Here is a 6,735-nt window from a genome sequence, read left to right on the forward strand (position 1 = left end):
GGGGCGGTATTGAACCTGTTTTAGATGTTGGGACCACTCTCCTGAATCCTCCCGGTCAGCAGGGGGCGGTATTGAACCTGTTTTGAGTCCTGACGAAGGGTCTCGGCCCGAATCGTCGACAGAGCTTCTCCCCATAGACGCTGCCTGGCCTGCTGTGTTCCACCGGCATTTTGTGTGTGTTGTTCTTTGTCAAAAGATAATTGTCAGGTCAGCTTTTCAGAACTACGGTCCCAAACTGCTAAACTCACCACTTAAGAAACTTCAAGGGATTTGCAAATTTGCAGATTCGAACTGGCGTCCAGAAACCTATTTGACTAACCTTGCTTTCAACAGACGTCTATTTTTTGTCCTTTCGTCTTTGCTTTTAATCTCTATTTGCGCTTTTTAAATCATGCTTGTACTTTTATCCTGTTGTTCAACACTCTGAGCTGCGCCGTCTGCATACAATGAGAGATCCATAAATAAAAGTTATCCTCCCTGTTCCGACATGTCGACACACGGCCTCCTCTTGTGCCACACTCAGGCTGGAGTTACACCCTGTGTTCCGTCTGGCATGAATATCAATATATCCTTCCAGTAAACAAATTGGCACTCCTCTATTCCCCGTACCGAGCTTTTACCTCTTCTCACCACCCCCGCTGTCCCTCCTCCTTCCCTTTCTCCCACGGTCCACTCTCCTCTCCTGTCAGATTCCTTCCTCTCCAGCCCTTTACCTTTCCCACCCATCACCTCCCCCTGGTGTCCCTCCTCCTTCCCTTTCTCCCACAGTCCACTCTCCTCTCCTGTCAGATTCCTTCCTCTCCAGCCCTTTACCTTCCCCACCCATCACCTCCCCCTGGTGTCCCTCCTCCTTCCCTTTCTCCCACGGTCCACTCTCCTCTCCTATCAGATTCCTTCCTCTCCAGCACTTTACCTTTCCCACCCCATCACCTCCCCCTGGTGTCCCTCCTCCTTCCCTTTCTCCCACGGTCCACTCTCCTCTCCTGTCAGATTCCTTCCTCTCCAGCCCTTTACCTCTCCCACCCATCACCTCCCCCTGGTGTCCCTCCTCCTTCCCTTTCTCCCACGGTCCACTCTCCTCTCCTGTCAGATTCCTTCCTCTCCAGCCCTTTAACTTTCCCACCCATCACCTCCCCCCGGTGTCCCTCTTCCTTCCCTTTCTCCCAAGGTCCACTCTCCTCTCCTGTCAGATTCCTTTCCCTCCTCCAGCCCTTTACCTTTCCCACCCATCACCTCCCCCTGGTGTCCCTCCTCCTTCCCTTTCTCCCACAGTCCACTCTCCTCTCCTGTCAGATTCCTTCCTCTCCAGCCCTTTACCTTCCCCACCCATCACCTCCCCCTGGTGTCCCTCCTCCTTCCCTTTCTCCCACGGTCCACTCTCCTCTCCTATCAGATTCCTTCCTCTCCAGCACTTTACCTTTCCCACCCATCACCTCCCCCTGGTGTCCCTCCTCCTTCCCTTTCTCCCACGGTCCACTCTCCTCTCCTGTCAGATTCCTTCCTCTCCAGCCCTTTACCTTTCCCACCCATCACCTCCCCCCGGTGTCCCTCCTCCTTCCCTTTCCCCCACGGTCCACTCTCCTCTCCTATCAGATTCCTTCCTCTCCAGCCCTTTACCTTTCCCACCCATCACCTCCCCCTGTGTCCCTCCTCCTTCCCTTTCTCCCACGGTCCACTCTCCTCTCCTATCAGATTCCTTCCTCTCCAGCCCTTTACCTCCCCCACCCGTCACCTCCCCCAGTGAGTGGTTTGCCGCAGTGTTCTGCAGAACCCCTGGCGCATTGACTATCGGCGTACGAAATACCTGCTGCCTTTTGGCACAATGCACCTCGGCGTAGAGGGCCCAGACCCCCGAGAGACTCAGTATGTGACGTCACCGGGCACCGGCAGTAACCACGTGGGCCGGTCGGTGCCCTTCACTCCCAAGCCCCCACGGGCTACTAGGCCCTGCTTTTGAAATCCCAACCAGACTCTGGGGTGTGGAGAGCAGAGGCTTCCCCTGATCCCTTGGTGGGGAGAGGGGCAAAGATTTGCTCTCTGTTCCCCAACCTGTTTTTCTGCCACTTTCCTCCACCACGAACTGCGGGGACCTGGCTGGGGAATCCCTGGTTTCGCAGAAAATACGTACCCTGAACTTGACAGGACTGTTACGCCAAGCTTCTGTAGATTTCCCCCCGCACGAAACAGCGCAGGGCACTCTACTCTTCTATCGTCCATCTGAAAGTTTCTTTAATGCCTGTACAGGACCCCCCCCCCCCCCCCCGCTATCCGAAGGCAGTGCGCTCCTATGAACCGTTTGTGAGCCGAAACGTCGTAAAGCGAAGAGGCGATTACCATTAATTTTTATACGGGAAAAAAATTTGTGAGCTTTCCCGCACCCAAAAAAATAACCTACCGAATCAAACCAAATAGCACTTCAAACCTAAAGTAACACTGACATATAGTAAAAGCAGTAATGATATGATAAATACACAGCCTATGTCAGGTAGAAATATTGTAGGTACGGTGTAGTTTCACTTATCAAAATCGGGAAGACAGCGAGCCAAAATCGATCTGGAGAGAGGGAGAGAGAAATCGGTTGTCGGCCCGTCCTGCTGGTCGAGGGACCCTCACCGATTCTGTTCCTCGCGCACACTGCGGATTCCCTCGAGGGAATGATCCTCAGGGTCGCACACACTCCTGAGGATCAATTTACTTTGGACAGTATTAGCCCGGCTGCTGGCTGCAATCGGATGCCGCCACTGCCCCGGGAATGTCTGGGAGTTGGGAGCTGGGCGAAGGGGAAGCGGGGCTTCACGATGGAAGTCATCCACCGACGGTTTGAAGTAGAGAGACCCGGGTCTCTTGCTGCCGAACGCGGATCGAGTGCGCTCCCGCCCGCGGGACAGAAATAGACCACGAGGGCACTGAGCTACGGATCATTCCAGAGATCTCCACACGTCGCAGCAACAAAGACAGGGCACGGGGGGCTGTCCGCTGCCATGCTTCGGTGCCAAAGACAATTCCCTCCTTTGTGTGACACTCCAGCTCCCCGCCTGGCTTCCGGGCAGATCGGATTTCACTGACTCGCGGGCCCAGCCTCTCGGGAGAGGCCACAAGAACCGTGCAGCGCGCGCCCACGGGCGGTGAGGCCCCGCCGGGTCGAGAGGGGCGCACGCAGAGCCGGCGACCCCGGGTTCGATTCCCCGCTCCCGCTGCCTGTGAGGAGCTGGTACCCATGTGTTTCCTCCGGGTCCCTCCCACAGTCCAAAGACGGTCGGTAGCTCAGTCCGTCTTAAATTGTCCCATAGTTAGGGTCGGGTTAAATCGGGGGCGGGGGGGGGGGGGGGGAATCCCTGGATGGGCCCGTTCTGCGCTGTATCTCAGTTTAAAAAACGACCAGCCGAATAGTCTACTTTGTCACACTGCCCAACGCACCATCAGCACCAGCCGACCCACCATCTGGGACCGTCTGACAGGTGCCGGAGGGAGGCCATTAACATCATGAGGGGTCCCCACCCACCCGAAACAGCTCACTCCCGTCGGGGAGAGGGCTACGTAGCATCCACACCGGGGACCCACCCTGCTCACGGACTGTCTGTCCCACTCCCGTCGGGGAGGGGGCTACGTAGCATCCACACCAGGACCCACCCTGCTCACGGACTGTCCGTCCCACTCCCGTCGGGGAGAGAGGGCTACGTAGCATCCACACCAGGACCCACCCTGCTCACGGACTGTCCGTCCCACTCCCGTCGGGGAGGGGGCTACGTAGCATCCACACCAGGACCCACCCTGCTCACGGACTGTCCGTCCCACTCCCGTCGGGGAGGGGGCTACGTAGCATCCACACCGGGACCGTGAAGGATCCCACCCACCCTGCTCACGGACTGTCCGTCCCATTCCCGTCGGGGAGGGGGCTACGTAGCATCCACACCGGGACCGTGAAGGATCCCACCCACCCTGCTCACGGACTGTCCGTCCCACTCCCGTCGGGGAGAGGGCTACGTAGCATCCACACCAGGACCCACCCTGCTCACGGACTGTCCGTCCCACTCCCGTCGGGGAGGGGGCTACGTAGCATCCACACCGGGACCGTGAGGGATCCTACCCACCCTGCTCACGGACTCTCCGTCCCACTCCCGTCGGGGAGGGGCATCCACACCGGGACCGTGAAGGATCCCACCCACCCTGCTCGCGGACTGTCCGTCCCACTCCCGTCGGGGAGGGGGCTACGTAGGCATCCCACACCAGGACCCACCAGACTCAAAAACAGTGACTTTCCACAGCAGTGAGTCTGATTGACACCTCCACCCACTGACCCACCCCACCACACCTCCAACCACCCACTGACCCACCCCTCCACACCCCCAACCACCCACTGACCCGCCCCTCCACACCCCCAACCACCACCACTATATCATTTCCTGTCGGAGTCGCCTTCTGTACGGACACTCCTGTGCCCAGAGTCACTTTATGGACAGACCGTCAATCTGTGTAAATAAACTACCGTGTCTAGTTATATTTAAGGTGGGGTTTTTTTTAATTATTTCTTTAATGGCTGCATTGGTCCAGGAGTAACAAATATTTCCGTTCTCCCTCGTGCTCGTGCACCGGGAAAGACTTTGAACAATCCCGAGAAAGCAGAGAAACTCTGCAGATGCTGGAAGATCTGTAATCTGGCGTCTGGGCGCCTGGGCGGTGGTACTGTGTCCAACAGCGACACCGCTGGCCGCCCCTGGCACTGCGGCTGCCGAGCGTGCTGATCACCGACCGCCCGCTGGTGTCACTCTTGTACAGACGAAGCCGCCGACCGAGGAGCGAGAGGAAGCCTGAAGCCATCAAACTCCGCCGAGACAGGGTTTAACATACAACTCTCGGCGCCTTTCGGCCCACAATACTGTGCCGGCCTTCTGGCCCTTCCTTCTCAAGCCGAGTGAAGCTTATCGTCGTTTCGTGCATAAACTGCTGCTACAGTGCACAGTAAAAACGAAACAACGTTCCTCCAGGACCGTGAAACAACACAAAACTACACTAGACTGCCTGAAACGATACAAAACTACACTAGACTACGTGAAACGACACAAAACTACACTAGACTACGTGAAACAACACAAAACTACACTAGACTACCTGAAACAACACAAAACTACACTAGACTACATGAAATGACACAAAACTACACTAGACTACGTGAAACAACACAAAACTACACTAGACTACCTGAAACAACACAAAACTACACTAGACTACGTGAAACAACACAAAACTACACTAGACTACCTGAAACGACACAAAACTACACTAGACTACCTGAAACGACACAAAACTACACTAGACATCCTGAAACGACACAAAACTACACTAGACTACCTGAAACGACACAAAACTACTCCAGACTACGTGAAACAACACAAAACTACACTAGACTACCTGAAACGATACAAAACTACACTAGACTACCTGAAACGACACAAAACTACACTAGACTACGTGAAACAACACAAAACTACACTAGACTACCTGAAACAACACAAAACTACACTAGACTACCTGAAACAACACAAAACTACACTAGACTACGTGAAACAACACAAAACTAAACTAGACTACCTGAAACGACACAAAACTACACTAGACTACATGAAATGACACAAAACTACACTAGACTACCTGAAACGACACAAAACTACACTAGACTACCTGAAACAACACAAAACTACACTAGACTACGTGAAACAACACAAAACTACACTAGACTACGTGAAACAACACAAAACTACACTAGACTACCTGAAACGACACAAAACTACACCAGACTACCCGACACGACACAAAACTACACCAGACTACCTGAAACGACACAAAACTACACTAGACTACGTGAAACAACACAAAACTACACTAGACTACCTGAAACGACACAACACTACACTAGACTACCTGAAACGACACAAAACTACACTAGACTACCCGAAACAACACAAAACTACACTAGACTACCCGAGAACAACACAAAACTTCACTAGACTACCTGAAACGACACAAAACTACACTAGACTACCCGAAACAACACAAAACTACACTAGACTACCCGAAACGACACAAAACTACACTAGACTACGTGAAACAACAGAACTACACTAGACTACCTGAAACGATACAAAACTACACTAGACTACCTAAAACAACACAAAACTACACTAGACTACATAAAACAACACAAAACTACACTAGACTACATAAAACAACACAAAACTACACTAGACTACGTGAAACAACACAAAACTACACTAGACTACCCGAAATAACACAAAACTACACTAGACTACCTGAAACTACACAAAACTACACTAGACTACCCGAAATAACACAAAACTACACTAGACTACCCGAAACGACACAAAACTACACTAGACTACCTGAAACGACACAAAACTACACTAGACTACCTGAAACAGCACAAGGCTAAACTAGATTAAACAACATGAAAACTACACTAGAGTATAGACCTGCACAGGACTGCATAAAGTGCACGAAACAGTGCAGGGCACTCTACTCTTCTATCATCCATCTGAAAGTTTCATAAATGCCTGTACAGGACCCCCCTCCCCCCGCTATCCGAAGGCAGTGCGCTCCTATGAACCGTTTGTGAGCCGAAACGTCGTAAAGCGAAGAGGCGATTACCATTAATTTTTATACGGGAAAAAAATTTGTGAGCGTTCCCGCACCCAAAAAAATAACCTACCGAATCAAACC

This window comes from Hypanus sabinus (assembly GCF_030144855.1).
Source record: "Hypanus sabinus isolate sHypSab1 chromosome X2 unlocalized genomic scaffold, sHypSab1.hap1 SUPER_X2_unloc_11, whole genome shotgun sequence".
Lineage (NCBI taxonomy): Eukaryota > Metazoa > Chordata > Chondrichthyes > Myliobatiformes > Dasyatidae > Hypanus > Hypanus sabinus.